Genomic DNA, 20,000 nt, shown 5'->3' with positions numbered 1-20,000 from the left:
ATACATTATCATCCGTAAAGCTGACAAAGTCTCCTTATATGTTATTTTTGACCGTGATACGTGATACGAAGCTGATGAGCGACGAGGCTGATGAACGTCAACACTGACAAGAGACATCGAGACTGACGTACGCAAGGAAGACTACGTGGAGACAGTCAAGTCATATCAACTACTGAAGGTATGAACAATATAGTACTTAGACATATGGTTCATACCTTCTATATTAATATTCCCTAATTCACAGGGGAAGTAAACACCTTAGGAGTTAATAAGTTCCTTGCCCAAATAGATACCTTAATTGTGAGCAAAAATATAACAGATGAAAAAAGGGAAATAGAAATTTTAAAAGAAAATATAGATCCTGAGAATGGTAGAGCTAGGTTTATCATAAATTTCCGGCAAATAGAAGATATCAACCAATATGAAGCTTAAAAGAAAGCATTCATTAAACATTTTATGTCAAACTGGGATCAGGATCCTATCAGGTCTTTGGTTAAATACTTAGCTAGATTAGATAGATGGTCAAAAGACATGAATTCTATCTTGAAAGATTCAGATTGGATAGAAAAATCTAGTGACAAAATGAAAGTTTCTCAGGTAATAAAATTGATCATATTTGGATTGTTAACCAAAAATTCTGATGATTTAACGGCGGAAAAGCTGTATGAATATCTAAAGTCCCATTTGAATTTAGGGGAAGTAGATTATCTTCTTCAAGGGTACAGTGAGACCAGAATAATAAATTCATATGTAATAACAGTGGGCCAACATAGGAACTCAAGAGAGTTTAAGAAAACAGAAGTAAGACATACACGGAATGTTAGAAGTCCATCCAGGGATACTAAAATCTTATGTTTTAATTGTAATACATGTGGACACAAAACACAAGTGTTTTTGTGGAATTATTTATAGAAATTGCAAATATGAAGGTCATGATGAATATCAGTGTAGAAACCCACCATTCTGTATGTATCACCAAAGAATAGGCCATAAAACCCATGAATGTAGAAATTTCGTATGCACCAGAAAACAAGAGGAAAACCCCCAGACACAGAATAAATCAATATTTTAGAGCTCCCCATATATATACCGATAGACGGTATTGTGTTAAAGATAAGGTGAAAGAAACCTCCAACATCAAAGACAAACTGATAATTACTAATGGAAGAACTTCTGTAGGACCTCTCATTGCTGGTAGTGTTCAGCAAGCCTATTCAAACATTTATTGATACAGGATCTGTAGTTAATGTAATTACCAGTAAAGTTTTGAATCAGTTGAAACCAGGAGTGAAAATATTGGAACCAATCCGTTACTCATTGCAAGGAGTAATTGGAAATCAGTTAAAAACATTAGGTAAGGTTGAGCTAGAAGTTATCTTATATACAAATGAACATTTGCACATTGCAGTGATAGTCGTTGAAGAATTTGTTTTTCCAGGAGACTTCTTGATAGGATTTGCAACTATGAGAAAAGAGAACATGGTCATATGTCCATCTGACTTAGGGATCTTAGTGAAATCACAGTTAATCCCATTTTTAAATAAACAAGATTTAAGACCAGTGACAGGAATCAATGAATCCCTAGACATAGATAAGATAGTAACATTTTTACTTTAAATAACGAGGCCAAGCGGATAAGACCAACAGAAAGTAAAGCAACATTTAGTGAACCCAACTCAGATGTTCAGAAAATCCCAGAAATTACTCATTCATCAGCTACAAATGAAGTCTTGCAAATTGTGGATGGTGGCGTAATAAAGTCGATGTTATTATGCCCCAGAGCAATTAACAGGGTGGTTGTGCAGTTAAAAAGAGTTAATGTAGACTCTGAAATAATTACAATCCCAGAATCAATTAGATTAAAAGGTTTGAAGTTGGACTCAGGGATTTATAAGTCAAATAAGAACATAGTAGAAATATTAATAATTAACACTATGAATAAAGATATAGTTTTAAAGAAAGGTACACAAATAGGATGTTTTCAGGTGTGTACAAAACCCATTAAGATTTTAAATGAGAGTAGTGAGGAGGTAGAATTACCAGTTTCATTAATCTGTTCAGTTCAAGAAGACATAGATTTAAGAAAGGAATACAAGGATCTATTAGAGCCTACAAATTGTCCTGAGTTGGATGAAAGCTTAGTTGCTTTGCTTGTGAAGCACAATAAAGCAATTGCTTTGCCGGGGGACGCCTTGGGCAAAACAACTGTTTTAAAACATCAGATTAAATTAAAACCAGAAACACAACCTATCTACATACCTGCCTACAGAGTTCCTTACTCTAAATTAGCGGTAGTAGACAAACTGATCACTGATATGTTATCGCAGGATATTATTGAACATAGTAAAAGTGAATGGAATTTTCCTTTGATTTTGGTGCCAAAATTAGATGGTACCATGCGCCCAGTTATTGATTATAGGGAATTGAATAAACACACCATTCGTGACAGCTTACCATCACTAGTAATCGGTGACATTTTAAGAAGCTTGGGAACTAAGAATAGGTATTTTAGCACAATAGATATCAAATCTGCTTTTTAGCAAATAGAGTTGCATGTAGACTCAAGAGAGTTCACAGCATTTCCTACTCCAACGGGACATTTTGAGTTCAAGCGAATGCCATTGGGTTATATAATAGTCCATTAACTTACATGAGATTAATGAATACAATTCTAGATGGATTGTTAGGAAACACTGCCAATGTATCTCTAGATGACATTTTAATATTTTCGCAGTCTGCAGTTTAGCACTTTAAGAAATTAGATTTTATATTCTCAAGACTAGTTGAAGAAGGATTGAAAGTGAAACTTGAAAAATGTAAGTTCTTGCAAGACATTGTTATTTATTTGGGACATAAGATAGATAGACATGGACTTAGTACAGTGAATTCAAAAGTTAAAGCAGTGAAGAATTTTCCAGTTCCAACCAATGTAGACAGAGTTAGAAGCTTTTTTGGATTGACAGGATATTATAGAAAATTCATTCAACGATATGCTGACATTGCTAATCCATTACGTTCTTTGTTGGGGAAGTACTCAAAATTCATATGGGGACCTGCACAACAGCAAGCTTTTGACAAGTTGAAAGATAAACTCACGAATTCACCTTTTTTAATACTTCCTGACTATGAAAAAGTATTAATTCTTTGCACTGATGCATCTGACATAGGATTAGGAGGCATGCTGATGCAAGAGAGAAATGGAACTTTGAAACCAATAGCTTACACTTCAAGACTGTAAAGAGAAACTTTAGCAGTAATTTATTCTTTAGAAAGTTTTAGGGATATGGTACTGGGGTATCCAATCAGAGTTTGGACTGATCATACAGCTGTTCAGAACTTATTTAAGCATAAGAATCTTAGGGGCAGACTTGCTAGATGGTTTGCGATACTTCAGAGCTATGAAGTTCAATTTGAATATATTCCGGGTAGAAAGGATGTTGCGGCAGATTCACTTTCTAGAAATATTAGTCAACCAATTAATTTTTAATTTTGTTTATAGTATAGAGGAGTTAGTAACTTTAGATGAGGAAATGCTAATAAGAAAACAGAGGGATGATAAGACATGTGATTCATTAGTCAAGTATTTGATGAACCCAAGAAGAAATCCTCCAAAACTACGAAAGGGATATAAGATACAGGAATTTCATTTGACTAATGGACTTTTGTATAGAAAAACAGTTGTAAGTGGAAAAAATATTTTAGAGGTCCAGTAAATCAGTTGTTAATAGCACAAACTCTTGTAAAAGAGATATTGAAGTTACTTCATGATATTGATTGTAGCTCACATCCAGGAAAGGATAAAACTTATAGACAAGCACAACTTAAATATTTTTGGCCACGTATGAAGAAGGATATATACAATTATGTAGAAAATTGTTTGAAATGTGTTAAGGTGAAAGAAAATACACCAAAACCTGCTCCTATACTTACCTATCCCAGTCCACAGAAATCTTGGGAAAGAGTTCACATTGATACATTGGAGTTACCTACGTCTGAGAGTGGATATAAATATGTATTTGTTGCGATTGATTATTTTTCAGGATTTTGTATCTTACAACCCATTCCAAATAAGAAAGCTGTAACTATTGCTTCAGTAATCTATGATCAGATACACCTAAGGTCTTAGTTTCAGATAATGGAACTAAATTTAATAACAAAATCTTGGACAAATTATGTAGTCTATTTAAGATCAAGAAAGTCACTATGTTAGTGAATCATCCACAAAGTAATGGAGTTGCAGAAAGGTTGAATAAGAAAATTATTACATGTCTTAGAAGTATGATAAGTCCTCATAGTATAACCTGGGATACTTGGATTCCTTGTGTTAAATGTACTCTGAACAACCAAATCAATATAGCAACAGGTGAAACACCTCATTTTATAATTTTTGGGGAAGACAAAACTCTTCCATACGAAATTTTGACTGCAGATCAGAAACCTGTGTATAATATAGATGATTATATCTCAAATAGAATAGATACTTTTCAAAGTATTTACCAAAGAGTTAGGGAACATATGCAGGGGTATTCACAGGAGATGGAAAAGCAACAACACAAAATAGCACATAAACTAGAATTGAAAATAGGAGATTTAGTCATGGTCAAACTACATTCACTCTATAATAAGCTTTCACCAAGGTACTCAGGTCCATACAGGGTAATTGATTCTGCAGGTGGAAATGAATATAAACTAGCCAATTTAGAAACAAGGAAAGAATTGATAGGCCATTTAGATGATATGAAGAAAGTTAGGTTGCAGATCTATGAAGATGATTGTTGTGATACCCTATGTATCAATTTTAATGAACCAGAAGAGTATAGAGAATATTTTGATAATATTCTTTGTGAATTGAATATTAATATTGATACATTTTACAGATAGTACTGCTTTGACCGTTTGTATGTATTTGGGATGGGAGACCTATACAACTGGCATTTGGTGTCAGGCAGATACATGAAGACCTTGGATCTGCTGTGGTCAGACTTGGAACCTTAAGGACCTATCACATAAGTATTGATATGTGATAATTATGAAGCATTAAGCCTTTGAAAAATGAATTAAGTGTATAAAAAATAATAATTGAAATGTAAGAAGAGGCACTTATTAATAACTTTTAACTCTAAAGTAGTGAATTTTGCAAATTATTTCATATTGCTATCATCTTTGAAAAAATGATGAAATCCTTCCCCATTGGAAAATAGTGTTCCTAGTGAATTTTGCATTTTTTTTTGCAAATTATTTTGTTTGCAATTCATTTTGATTTATGCCTTATTCATTTTGATATACATGTTATTTACATTTATTGTGCTGATTTATTATTGTGAATTTTGGAGGGCTGCTTATTTCTTTGATTTATATGTTTTATATATTTCACTATGCCATTTTACCAGTTTATGTTAGGGTAGATTAGCTTCTTATACTAGCAAGCCCTGTGAAAGGGTAACAAAAATCATTGGTCGGGACGACCAACGGTAGCTGTTGAGCCCTGTAAGAGGCCGGTAGATAGAGGTAGACAATTGGGTAGATAGAGGGGTAGGTGGAGACGTATGCTAATTATATGACTAAAGATTTAAAAACAACGGCCGACTGAAAGGGCTTAGTCATACACGCGCTCGCTCGCGCCTTGTATATTGTAAACATTGCTGATGTGGCGAAAATTGTAAACGCATAAGCCATTTCCGTTGCGACATAATGCTAACGTAAATAATATCGCTTGAAACAGTATAACAGCTTCTCTGATTGGAGAAAAAAGTGGAGGAGGAGAAAACATTATTGGCGCATGGAGGTAAAGTCACGCCCTTAAGGAGTAGCACTTGTTTGAGAAATAAAAGGATATTGGATGAATGAAATAGTGACGTCAGAACGAAGGTGGCTTGACGTATTGTATAGGGATCTCGAGCGGGACTCCCTTGGTGTAGCTCACAAAACCAAGTAGAAGAATGAAGATAAAAAAAAAAAAATCAATCTCATTTAATTTACCCCTCAAGCTTTGAGTAAAGGACTAGGCATGTTGCCCAAAGAAGAATGAAAATTACTAAGGGTTAAGTAGCAGCGAAGCGAACAAGATAAGATAAGATAAGATAAGATAAGATAAGATAAGATAAGATAAGATAAGATAAGATAAGATAAGATAAGATAAGATAAGATAAGATAAGATAAGATAAGATAAGATAAGAAAGATAAGATAAGGTAAGGTAAGATAACATAAGATACGATGGAATGAAATAAGATGAATTAAAATAAAATGGAATGTAATAGAAATATATAAAATAAAACAAAACAAAATTATAGTACAAACTTTTGTCCCTCACCCCACACTCACACACATTCAAACACACATCACACCAAACATTATGGTAAGAAATTATGAAAAATAAGGTAAAAGAATTTTCTGAGGGCTGTGATTCACTGCAGGGAAGAGAGGAAGGAGGGAAAGAGGGAAAGAGGGAAAGAGGGAAAGAGGGAAGAAGGGAAGAAGGGAAGAAGGGAAGGAGAGAAGGAGGGAAGGAGGGAAGAAGGGAAGAAGGGAAGAAGGGAAGGAGAGAAGGAGGGAAGGAGGGAAGGAGGGAAGGAGGGAAAATGAGAAATAAAAAGATGGGATGGAATGAAAGAAGATACACATCGAGGAATGAACAGGAAACCAGGGAGAGAGGGGAGCGAGAGAGGAGAGAGAGGGAGTGAGGCAGGTAGGGAAGGAAGGATGAAGGCAGTTAGGGAGATAGGGAGGGAGGAAAGAGGGAAAGAGAGACTTCTGTGACATCCGGCGCTTCTCTTCTTGGGGATAATATTGTGCCATCGAGGATGGGTCACAAAGGCGATAAAGGAAGATTTAAGGAGGACACTGGACAGGCAGGGTAGCAAAAATTAAAAGTAATTTGTATATATATATATACACACACACACACACATATATATATATATATATATATGTATATATTGAGAGATGATTCTCCAATCATATATATAATGTTCTGGCTCTGGTCCGTAGGGGCGTCACTAAATTGGGAAGTGGGAAAGAAGGAACATTCATTTATATGTCTGATGGTTCAAGGTAACAGATTAAATAGTGTTTTCCTGTTTATAATGTTTTTTTTATGTTTTCTGATTATACATACATACATATATATACATATATATATATATATATATATATATATATATATATATATGTCTGTGTGTGTGTGTGTGTGTGTGTGTGTGTGTGTGTGTGTGTGTGTGTGTGTGTGTGTGTGTGTGTGTGTGTGTGTGTGTGTGTGTGTGTGCGTGTGTGTGTGTGTGTGTGTGTGTGTGTGTGTGTGTGTGTGTGTGTGTGTGTGTGTCTGTGTGTGTGTTTGTGTGTGTGTGTGTGTGTGTGTGTGTGTGTGTGTGTGTGTGTGTGTGTGTGTGTGTGTGTGTGTGTGTGTGTGTGTGTGTGTGTGTGTGTGTGTGTCTGTGTGTGTGTTTGTGTGTGTGTGTGTGTGTGTGTGTGTGTGTGTGTGTGTGTGTGTGTGTGTGTGTGTGTGTGTGTGTGTGTGTGTGTGTGTGTGTGTGTGTGTGTGTGTGTGTGTGTGTGTGTGTGTGTGTGTGTGTGTGTGTGTGTGTGTGTGTGTGTGTGTGTGTGTGTGTGTGTGTGTGTGTGTGTGTGTGTGTGTGTGTATTGAGAGATTATTTTCCAATCATAAATATAATGTTCTGGCTCTGGTCCGTAGGGGCGTCACTAAAGTGGGAAATGGGAAAGTAAGAGCATTCATTTATATGTCCGATGCTTCTAAGTAACAGATGAAATAGAGTTTTCCTGTTTATGATTTTTTTTTTATGTTTTCTCATTAAATCACTCCGCCACAGAGCCCGGCAAAAATTAGACATCCTATGTAAGGGCGGAAAGCAATTTATATATAGATAGGGTAGCAAAACAACGGTTTCCTTTCGTGCAGGTGTTCTTCTAGAACCACGGGGTATTTCAAACTCTTCCTCTTCTCTTCACTATCCAAAATTTCTCCACTGTCTTTTTTACGAATAGTTAGTCACTCACAATTTTAGTCAGTAGGCCCTGTTGCCTCCAATCATTCCTCTTTTCTAGTTCATATAGTTATATTTTTTTCTTTCAATTGTAATTTTCCGTAATGGGCCAATGAAACTTGTGGAAAGTTCTCCTCTTTTCCTCACGAATTCTTTTACAACGTGATTCTCTAAGGTACACCAAGGGAATTCCCTCGAGAACACGCATTCTAGGTCATAGGTGAGTTTTGTAGTGACGTTATGATTTCTTTAGCCCAATGATCTTTAACGTTACATTTAAGATCCTCCCCAAAAGGCGTGATCTTACTATCATGAACCAATTGAATTTTCTCTTCCTCCTCCTTTTCCTCAATCAAATTCGTCATTACAAGTCTGTATGCAATGTTGTTTGCTTAAGTAATCTCAAAATTCTGCTTAACTCAGTTTACAAGTCAGCAAAATATGTACACATCAGGCCCCCGTCCATTTTTATAACTCAAATTGGAGAGCAAACTTATGCAATCCCTCGCCTACGAACTGTGCTGTTTAAAAACACCTAACCGATAGAAATACAACACTCACCCTCTACATAAGAACACAAGAAATAAAGGAGACTACAAAAGACCATAAGGCCTACACTAGGCAGCTCCGTATCCATCACTACCTGTCATCCCCATCCATAAAGTTGTCTAATCGTTTTTTAAAACAACTGATAGTTTCAGCGCTTACTACATGGTTACTAAGTTTATTCCATTCATCGACCACCCTATTAGTAAACCAATTCTTGCCTATTTCCTTCTTAAATCTAAATTTGTCCAGTTTATACACATTACTGCGAGTCCTGCCCTGTTGTTTTATTATGATGACCTTGTTTGCATCACCCTTGTTATAGCCTTTGATTCACTTGAACACTTCTATTAGATCACCCCGCACTCTGCGTCTTTCCAGAGAGTGTAAGTTTAGGTGCCTAAGCCTTTCTTCGTAAGGCAAATTTCCGAGTCCTTGTATCATTTTGGTCATTCTTCTCTGTACTGATTCTAGTGAATTTACGTCCATTCTGTAGGACGGAGACCAAAACTGTACCGCATAGTCAAGGATGGGTCTAACTATCGCTAGATAGAGTTTAATAATTACCTCTGCACTTCTATTCGTTACCGTCCCACACTTCCTAGAACTCAAAGTTTTTCTAGTAGAATTAAAACATTGTGTTTCTTCTCCCTCAAAATGAGATGTTGTTTTACAATCCTCAGTGTCATAATTATCATCATTATCGAGCTCTATTCTAGTCCTTTTGAAATCAATTACATGTCTAATTGACACTCCATAATTTCTCATTGTAAGATCTTGTATATATGTCCACCTGCAAAATCAATTATTCTATATGGACCTTAGCATCTTGGTGAAAGCTTATTTCTGATTGTATGAATTTTGTCGATGACCAAATCTCCTATTTGTAATTTTATTTTATGTGCTATTTTGTGTTGTCGCTTCTTCATCTCTTGTGTATAATCTTGTTAACCATGACTCAATCTCCTATTTCTAATTCTATTTTATGTGCTATTTTGTGTTTCTTTATCATCTCTTTCGTATACTCCTGCATGTGTTCCCTAACTTTTTGATATATAGCTTGAAATGTGTGTATCCTATTTGAGATGTAATCATCTATATTATACACAGATTTTTGTCCTCTTCAATAATAATGAAATGTGGTGTTTCACCTGTAGATGTGTTGATTTGGTTATTGATTGCACATTTAACACAAAGAATTCAATTATCTCAAGTTATACTATGTGGACTAGTCATATGTCTAAGACATCTAATAATTTTCTTATTTAACTTTTCTACAACTCCATTGCTTTGAGGATGATTTACAAAAAGTTGACTTTGTGAATCTCAAATAACCTACATGATTTTCCAAGATTTTGTTACTAAATTAAGTTCCATTACTGAAACTAAGATCTTTAGTGAAATTACAGATTATCTTATCATAAATTACTGAAGCAATTATTTCAGCTTTCTTATTTGGAATGGGTTGCAAAATATAAAATCTTGAAAGACAATCAATAACAACAAATACATATCTATATCCATTTTCAGACCTAGGTAACTCCAATGTACCTATGTAAACTCTTTTCTAAGGTTTCTGCGGGATGGGCTATGATAGCATAAGAACAAGTTTTGGTGTATTTTCTTTCACCATAGCAAATTTCAAAAATGTTCTATATAATCTTATATAGCTTTCCTCATGCCTGGCCAAATGTATTTAAGTTGTGCTTGTCTATAATTTTTATCTTTTCCTGGATGTGAACTGCAATCACTATCATGAAGTAACGTCAATACCTCTTGTAAAAGAGCTTGTGGCATTACCAATTGATTCACTGGCTTTAGAAATATCTTTCCCACTTACAACTGTTTTTCTATACAAAAGTCCATTAGTAAAATGAAATTCCTTCATCTTATACCCTTTCGATAGTGTTGGAAGATTTCCTCTTGGGTTCATCAAATACTGGGCTTTTGGTTCCCATGTCTTATCATTTCTCTGTTCCACTATTATCTTTCCTCATCTAAGATTCATATATACTACATATATAATTGATCAACCCTGTCATTGATTAGCTAATATTTCTAGATAGTGCATCTGCTGCAATATTCTTTCTACTCGAAATATATTCAAACCTAACCTCATATCATTGAAGTATAGCAAACCACCTGGCTAGTCTGCCCCTAAAGTTCTTATGCTTAAGTAAGTTCTGAATAACTGTGTGATCATTCCACACTCTGATTGGATATCCTAGTATCATACCTCTAAAACTTTCTAATGAATATATCACTGCTAAGGTTTCTCTTTCTGTTATAGAGTAGTTTCTCTCAACACTATTACAAAGTCTAAATGTGTAATCTATCGGTTTCAAAGTTCCATTTCTCTCTCGCATCATTATGTCTCTTAACCCTATGTCAGACGCATCAGTACAAAGAATGAACTCTTTATCATAGTCTGGAAATATCAAATCTGAAGAACTCGTAAGTTTATCTTTCAACTTGTCAAAAGCTTGCTGTTGTACAGGTCCCCACTTGATCTTTGTATCTTTCATCAACAAAAAGCTTAATGGATTAACTATATCTGCATATCTTTGGATATATTTCCAATAATATCCTGTTATTCCCAAGAAATTTCTATCTTTTTCTATACTGTTTGGAACTGGATAATTCTTTACTACTTCAGCCTTTGAATTTACTGTAATAAGTCCATGTCTCTCTATTTTATGTCCAAAATAAATAACACTGTCCTGCAAAAACTTACATTTTTCAAGTTTCAATTTCAATTCTCCTTCAACTAGTCTTGAGAATCATACTTATTTCTTATTTCAGCTCCCAAAAGTAGGCATTATGCCTATCAATGGTCCCATCATGTTCCTCCATCTGGCTCTATCATGGAAGGCCCCTTCCTCCCTCAGAGTTTCGATGTTAGGCAAGTCATGTCTGCTGAGGGCTTCTTGAACATTTTATTTCCATTTCTTTCTCGGTCTTCCTCGGGGCCTTCTTCCGTACGGCATCCACTCCCAGCACCCCCTTGCAATTCTTTCTTCCTCCATTCTTTCTAGATGCCCTAACCATCTTAACTGGGCATCATCTATTTTGTATAGCATGGAACAGACGCCAAGGCTTTTCCTTATATAATCGTTCTTTAGTCTATCTTTTCAATTATGGCTCTCAATGGTCTCATTTCCTCTGCCTGAATCCTTTCTGAAGTAAATGTTAGGTAGGTGTTAAGACAGTATCGAAAACAATCCTTTTCACATGTAAAGGTACATGTTTTTTCTTTATTATTGACCAGAGTGCTCCAACATTTGCACTAAAATTATTTATTCTTTCTGAAATATCCCTCTTATTTTCACTCTCCTTATTGACTACACTTCCAAGATATTTGAACTCATGTTCTTCTCTTTTGCTAACGGTTAGTATTTCTGTGTTTTCTACATTCATTTTCATGCCTTTCCTTATAAAGCAGTAATTCCACCCTTTTAAGTCTTCTTCGATCTCTTCCTATCTGTGCTCCATTCAGCTATATCATCTGCACAAGCCATTATTCTGTTTTTATAGTTTTCTTCTTTACCTTCTTTAAAATCCTCTATTACAGTTTCCATATATGCTATAAAGAGCACGCATCCTTGTTAAACCCCTGCTTCCACAGGGAACCACTTTTCTGACCCCTTTGATGTTCTAACACTTCATACACAGGGGTAATACAAACTTGTTATAGCTTTCTTTAGATGTCCCTTGACACCATACCTCTCCTCCATACATTTCCATACATTTTTGCAAGGTATTGAATCAAAAGCCTTCAGTAGATCAATAAGGCGATGTACAGGCTTTGGTTATACTCCCATGCCTTCTCTATCACCATCTTTAGTCCAAAAGTTAAGTCCATTACTGATCTATTACTTCTGTAACCATGCTGCTTCTCTCCTAAAATTGGTTCTACTAGGTCTCTTACTCTTCTCTCCATTATTATCTCATATAGCTTTGTGATGTAGGGTATGAGAATACCAAATCTAATTTCTTAAAGTACTCAGCCGCTGTTTGGGAAACCATTAAAATATCTAGAAGTACACTGGGAGTGTTTCCTAACAATTCATCTAGAACTGTATTCATTAATCTCATGTAAGTTAATGGACTATCACATAACCCAAATGGCATTCGTTTAAACTCATAGTGTCCCGTTGGAGTAGAAAATGCTGTGAATTCTCGTGAGTCTTCAGGCAACTCGATCTGTCAAAACACAGACTTGATATCTATAGTGCTAAAATACCTATTCTCAGTTCCCAAACTTCTAAGAATTTCCCCTATTTCCGGTAATGGTAATCGGTCGGGTATGGTTTGCTTATTCAATAACTGGATGCATGGTATACCATCTGATTTTGGCACCAAAATCATAGGGAAGTTTTACTCACTTTTACTATGTTCAATAATATCCTGCGATAACATTTCTACAATGGCTAGTATGGAATGTGGTAATCTGCAGGCAGGTATATAGACAGGTTGAGTCCCTGGTTTTAATTTGATCTGATTTTTTTTTAAATAGTTGTTTTGTCCAAGGCGTCCCCCGGCAAAGCAATTGTTTTATTGTGCTTCAGGAGCAAAGCAAGTAAGCTTTCATCCAACTCAGGGCAACTAGTAGGTTCTAGTTGAGTCTTGTATTTCTTTCCCAACTCTTTTTCTTCCTGAACTGACCAGATTAATGGAATTGATGATTCCACCTCCTCAGTATTCTCATTTACAACCTTAATGGGTTTTGTGAAAACTTGAAAACATCCTATATGTGTAGCTTTTCTTAAGACTATGTCTTTATTAAGAGTACTAATCACTAGTATATCTACCATTTTCTAATTTGTCTTATAAATCCCTGGGACCAATTTCAAACATTTTAATCTAATTGATTCTGGGATGGTTAAAATTTCAGTCTACAGTGACTCCTTTCAGCTGCACTCTATCTTGTTAATTGCTTTCAAGTGTAATGATTTCGACTTTATTACACCACCTTCCACAATTAGCAAAGCTTCGTTTAAAGGTGATGAATTAGTAATTTCTGGGATTTCTTAAACATATGAGTTGGGTTCACTACATGCGTCTTTATTTTCTGTTGGTCAGGACCGCTCTACCCCGCTATCTAAAATACAACTGTTATCTTTCCTATCTATTTCTAGAAATTCTCTGATTACTGTTGATGGAATTAATTGTGATTTCACTAAGATCCTTTACTAAGCAGGACATATGACCATGCCCTTTTTTCTCATAGTTGCAAATCCTATCAGTAAATCTCCTGGGGAAACAGATTCTTTTACAACTATCACTGGAATGTGTAAATGCTCGTTTTTATACAAGATGACCTCTAATTCAACCCTACGTAATGTTTTTAACTGACTTCCAGTTACTACTTGCAATATGTAATTTATTTGTTCCAAGATTTTCACTCCTGGTTTCAATTGGTTTAAAAATCTACTATTGATAACAGTAACTACAGCTCTTGTATCAGTAAATATTTGATAGATTTATTGAACACTCTACCCGCAATGATAGGTCCCACAGAAGTCCTTCCAATTGTTATAGTCAGTATACAATTATCTTTGATGTTGAGGTTTTCTTTCACCCTTCTATCACTCTTGCCCCTAACACAATACTCTCTATGTGTATCTATATAGGTAATTCTGTGGTGTTGTTTTATTTTGTATCTGGGAATTTTCCTGTTGTTTCTAGGTGATTAATAAAAATGTTTTGTTCTACACTCCTGTGTTTTATGTTCAATCCTCTGATGATACAAACAGAAAGGTGGGTTTCTACAATGATATTCATCATGACCCTCATATTTGCAGTTTCTACAAATAGTTTCATAATAACACTCTTGGGTTTTATGCCTCCAGATATTACAATTGTAACATTCAATTCTAACATTCCTTGATGTGCTTCTATGTTCAGACCCTCTGTTTCTATAATCACTTCTAGAGTTTCTAGTTTCTTTCTGTTGTAGCATTCCCACAGTCATCACATATAGACTAATTGCTTTAGATTCACTTTACCCTTGAAGAAGGGAATTTATCTCCCCTAAATCCATCGTTTGCTTAAGATGTGAATACAGCTTTTCTGCAGCTATTTTATCAAAATTATATATAGTCATACCTTTAAATTTAAAAAATTGATTTGAATCGATTGCCTCCTCGTAGGCTTCCTCCACGTACGTGAACCTCGTTTTCTTTGGTTCACTACTTCGTCGTCCCTCGTTCACTCCTAGTCGTAGCTCGTCCCCTTGTTCACTCGTAGTAGTAGCTCGTCTCCTCGTTCATTCGTAGTAGTAGCTCGACCCCTCGTTCACTTGTAGTAGCTCGTCCCCTTGTTCACTCGTAGTAGTAGCTCGTTGTAGACACCTCTCGATCACTGTTGCTTGTAGTCGTTGAAGACCCCTCTCGTTCACTATTGTTTGTAGTCGTTGTAAACCCCACTTGTTCACTGTTGTTTGTAGTTGTTCTAGACTCCTCTAGTTCACTGTTTTGTCGTCCCTCATAGTCAGTATGTGCGTGGTTGCGTGCTTGTGGTTGCGTACATTGCGTGGTTATAGTTGCATGCCCGAGCGGTTATACACTGTAGATTCGTGTACCCGTACACTCGTAGCCATATCCTGCACTAAGCCCTATAGTTTGATGCACCAGGGCTGTCTCTTCGGAGGCGTTTTCTTTTCATCCGTTCCATCCCACTGCTGCCACCGCTGTTACTTCCGTTAACATTATTTACTGTTCTCTTCTGTTGTTTTGTGTTTCGTTTCTCAATTATAATTTCTTTTCCTCGCTGTCTTTATGTAGGTTAGTCACTCACAGTATTTTTCTTTAGGAATTCCCTTTGTTTCCGATTATCTCACTTAGTCAAGTTCCAATACTCTGTTCAATAGAGGATAATTAAACTGAGATTAAATTTTGCTTATTTTCTTTCCAAAATTACACCAGGTGACTCCCAACTGAAATCCTCAATTTGAACATTAGGTCAGTTCGCATTGACGTTATGATTTCTTTAGTCCAATGTTCTTTACACTTACATCTAAGTACCTCCCCTAAGGGCGTAACTTTACTCCCATGAACCAATTTAATTTTCTCGTCCTTCACCCTTTTTTCAATCAGAAAGACTGTTACAAACGACTTAAGCAATACTGTTTACTCAAACAATCTCGAAATCAATGAATCACTGGTTTAATCTACATAATGTTACATTAACATAATACAGCAATGAAATCGTGTCCCTAACCATTGTTTGTAAACTTAAGATGAAGAGTGAGATTATGCAACTCCTTCGCCTACGGCTGTTGTTTACCAAACATCCAATTCATAAAATTTAAATTCTCACCATCTACCCCTCTATCTACCCTACTTGCCTTTATGTGCTAGTCTCTTAAACTGCAGACACTCTTGAGACCCGTGGTTCCTCTGTGGGTTCGATGTTTTTCTGAGGGTTCGAACCCAGCTAAACCGTAACAAAGTTACAGTGACTTAAACCAATGCGCTATCAAGAGAGATATAAGTTGAGTACTATTTTCTTATATTTGTATGCTCGAATTACATACATCTACACTAAATATCGCGTTCAACCCACATCCGCTATGATATTGCATACGGGTTAGCTGGGTTCGAATCCTCGGCTCGTCCACGTTTCAATTTCCAACAAAATGTCTCCATCGAGCGATTCTTCAGTCTAGATTGCGATGGCATGGAATTAAAAGTTGTTTGTGGTTGAATAAAGATATCAATTGATCGCTGGGAACCATTCAGTGTAGATGTATAATCTATCCCACGTGCACATACTAGCTGAATGCAATATCATAGCGGAGGTGGGTTGAACGCGATATTTCGTGTAGATGTATGTAATTCGAGCATACAAATATAAGAAAATCGTACTCAACTTATATCTCTCTTGATAGCGCATTGGTTTAAGTCACTGTAACTTTGTTACGGGTTAGCTGGGTTCGAATCCTCGGCTCGTCCACGTTTCAATTTCCAACAAAATGTCTCCATCGAGCGATTCTTCAGTCTAGATTGCGATGGCATGGAATTAAAAGTTGTTTGTGGTTGAATAAAGATATATATATATATATATATATATATATATATATATATATATATATATAAATATATAAATATATATATATATATATATATACATATATATGCAAAAAGATAAAACCATAAGATCCAATAAATTGTTGATAATCACAAAGGAAATCGAAAAAGAAACTCTAATTGTCAAACGCTTTCGTGAAATTTCACATCTTCATTCCTCTTAAGATGTGAAATATTACGAAAGCGCTTGGCAATTATAGCTTCTTTTCCATTTTCTTTTGTGATTATCAGCAATATATATATATATATATATATATATATATATATATATATATGTATTTATACACACACACACACACACACACACACACACACACACACACACACACACACACACCACACACACACACACACACACACACACACACACACACACACACACACACACACACACACACACACACACACACACTCTAGCTATATATATATATATATATATATATATATATATATATTTATATATTTGTTGAGACATTCTAACAGGTTCACCCAAATGGAAATAGGAAACACAGGAGTCCTAGTCTTGAGTTTATTCCTGACTGAAAAAGCATACCTGCGAAACTAGTCAGGAATAAACTCAAGACTAAGACTCCTGTGTTTCCTATTCCGCTTACGTCAATACATATATATATATATATATATATGTATATATATATATATATATATATATATATATATATACATGTACATGTACACTTTAATTCTAAGCCATCAAATGCCGACATGCAGAAATTGAAATGCGGTACTGCTAAGGACTAGAACCCAGCATCCTCATGACAAGTGTCTTTGTGCGATTTGTGGGTGTATTTATGTATACATATATATATATATATATATATATATATATATGTATATATATACATACATATACATATATATATACATATACATACATATATATATATATATATATATATATTTATATAATATACATATATATATACATATGTTATCTCCACTTCTACCAACAGTTTCTGTTCCCTTGTAATATTATAATTCTTCATTCACTTTCAACTTTCTTCACTTTCTTTTTATCGTTGTAGTATTGTAATTTAGTCGTCTATAGGCCCCATGCCTCTTCTGTAACGTAGACTTTTAGTCAAGTTTCAATACTCAATAAACGAAGGGGAATCATATTAATTTTATCTTTTCTTCACGAATTCTGGTACAACGTTTTTTCTTAGGTACACCTAAGTAATCTCACCTGGGATCCTCCTACACCCACCTAGCCAAGTCTTCTCCGACGTCACTATTTAATTCATCCAATAACTTTGAACGGTACAAATAAGTGCCACCCTTTTAGGGCGTGAATTTACCTCCATGCATCAATAATTTTTCTTCTCCTCCATCCTTTTCTCCAATCAAAAAGACTGGTGTACTCTCTCAAGCATTACTGTTTACGCAAGCACTTCTGACACAAGCAGAACAGGCTTTGTGTTTACATTTCGTCACATCAGTACCTTTAATCGCTACCTTAACCAATGTTTACAAACTTTAGGCGGTAAGCAAAATATGCAACTCTGCAACTTACAGTCGGCCATTGTTTCATAACAACCTAATATAAAATGAATATAAAATTTACATATCGTTTCACCTACCCCTCTATCTACTTAAATATCTATCTCTATCTACCGGCCTCTTGCATATATATATATATATATATATTATATATATATATATATATATGTATATATATATTTATTTATATGAAAATAGAATCAAATAAAAGGGAAAGATAGGCAGTATGTTTGTGAGAAGAAAGATGGATGTGTTGGTTTTGTGTGAAACTAAGTTGAGAGGGAGGGACGAATGTGCGTTTGGCAGTGTAGTTGGGAGGTTCTCAGGAGTGAAGACAGGACGAGGGAGAGAAGGGGTGGCTATACTAATAAATGAAGAGGTAGCTAAACGTGTAGTGGAGTGGAAGGAGGTGTCTTTAAGGTTAATGTGGATGACGGTGAAACTGGGAAAGGAGATGTGGGTTTTGTATGTGCATATGGCCTCGTAGTGAGAAGAGTGTAGAAGAAAGGGAGGCTTTTGGGTAGATTTAAATGAGTGCATAGATATATTAGGGAGAATCGTCAATGTAGTGGTATTGGAAGACCTTAATGCTAGGGTAGGAAATGAACCAATAAACGTATGGTTGTGAAGTACAGAGTTCCAGGAAAGAATCGTAGTTGACAGTTGATGGTGAAGATGTGTCTAGAAAGAGAGTTGATGACAGCAAATATAGTATTTAGGAGGAGAGTCAAGCATAAGTACACATGGGAGAGGGTGTGGATAGAATGGTGGTAGATAGAGCGTTAAGGGACTAGGTAGTGGTAAACAGGAGTATAATAGGAATAGCTAAGGATGTAAATGTTCTAAGGGGAGAGAGTGGGGGATATCAGATAATTTTTTGGTGGAAGGTAATTTGAGTGGAGGGATGGAGAAAGAGGAAAAGAACAAAAGTTAGGGAGGTGCTGAGAGTAAACTGCTTAAATGAGAAAGAAAAGGAGGAGTACAAGAAGAAGCTGAAAGAGGGATGGGAGGGAGTAAAGGATTGAGTAGAACTAGGAGTGGAGGAGGAATGGGGATGGTTCAAGAAAGGAGTGACAAGGTGTGCAAAGATGGCGTGTGGAACATGGAGGACGGGAGGAAATAGAAGGAATAGTGGTGAGTGGTGGGATGAGGAAGCAAAGAAGGTTGCAGAAAAGAGGAAGCGAGCTTTCACAGATTTGTTATAAAATAGGGCGATGGAATCATATGAGAGGTACAAAGTAAAGAAAAAGAGAAGTAAAGCATAAGATAAAGGAGGCAAAATTGAGAGCAGATGTGAAATTTGGTTAAGAGTATGACAGAATACTTTGAAAGTAATAAAAAGATGTTTTGGAAAGAAATTAAGAGAGGAAGAAGAGGCAAATCAAGTAGAGAAGAAAAGGCAAAAGGCGCAGATGGAGATATGATATTGAAAGACAAAGCAGTAGGAGTGAGATGTGCAGAGTATTTTAGGAAGTTGCTAAATGTGAAGGAGGGTAGGGAGGGAAAGTTAGTTGTAGTGGGAAACGCTAAGAAAATGACCGTGATGACCGTGATGACCGTGATGACCGTGATGAGTGAGGAAAATGGAGGAGAAATAAAGAAAGATGAAGTGAAGGCAGTTGTGAAGATGATAAGAGCAGGTAAGGCACCTATTCTGGATAGATCACGTGCAGAATGTCTGAGAAAAGGAGGTACGGTGAGGTTATTCAATGTTTGTTTAAGAGAGGGTAGAGTGCTGGAGGACTAGAGGAGTGCCTGTACAGTTCCACTTTGCAAGTGAAAAGGGGACAAGTGTAAGTGTAGTAGTTTCAGAGGGGTTTGCTTGTTAAGTGTAGTTGGGAAGGCTTA

This window comes from Oratosquilla oratoria, chromosome 32 (genome assembly GCF_046742065.1).
Source record: "Oratosquilla oratoria isolate Oo_2021 chromosome 32, ASM4674206v1, whole genome shotgun sequence".
In the NCBI taxonomy this organism is placed as follows: Eukaryota; Metazoa; Arthropoda; class Malacostraca; order Stomatopoda; family Squillidae; genus Oratosquilla; species Oratosquilla oratoria.
This window is presented reverse-complemented; position numbering follows the sequence as displayed.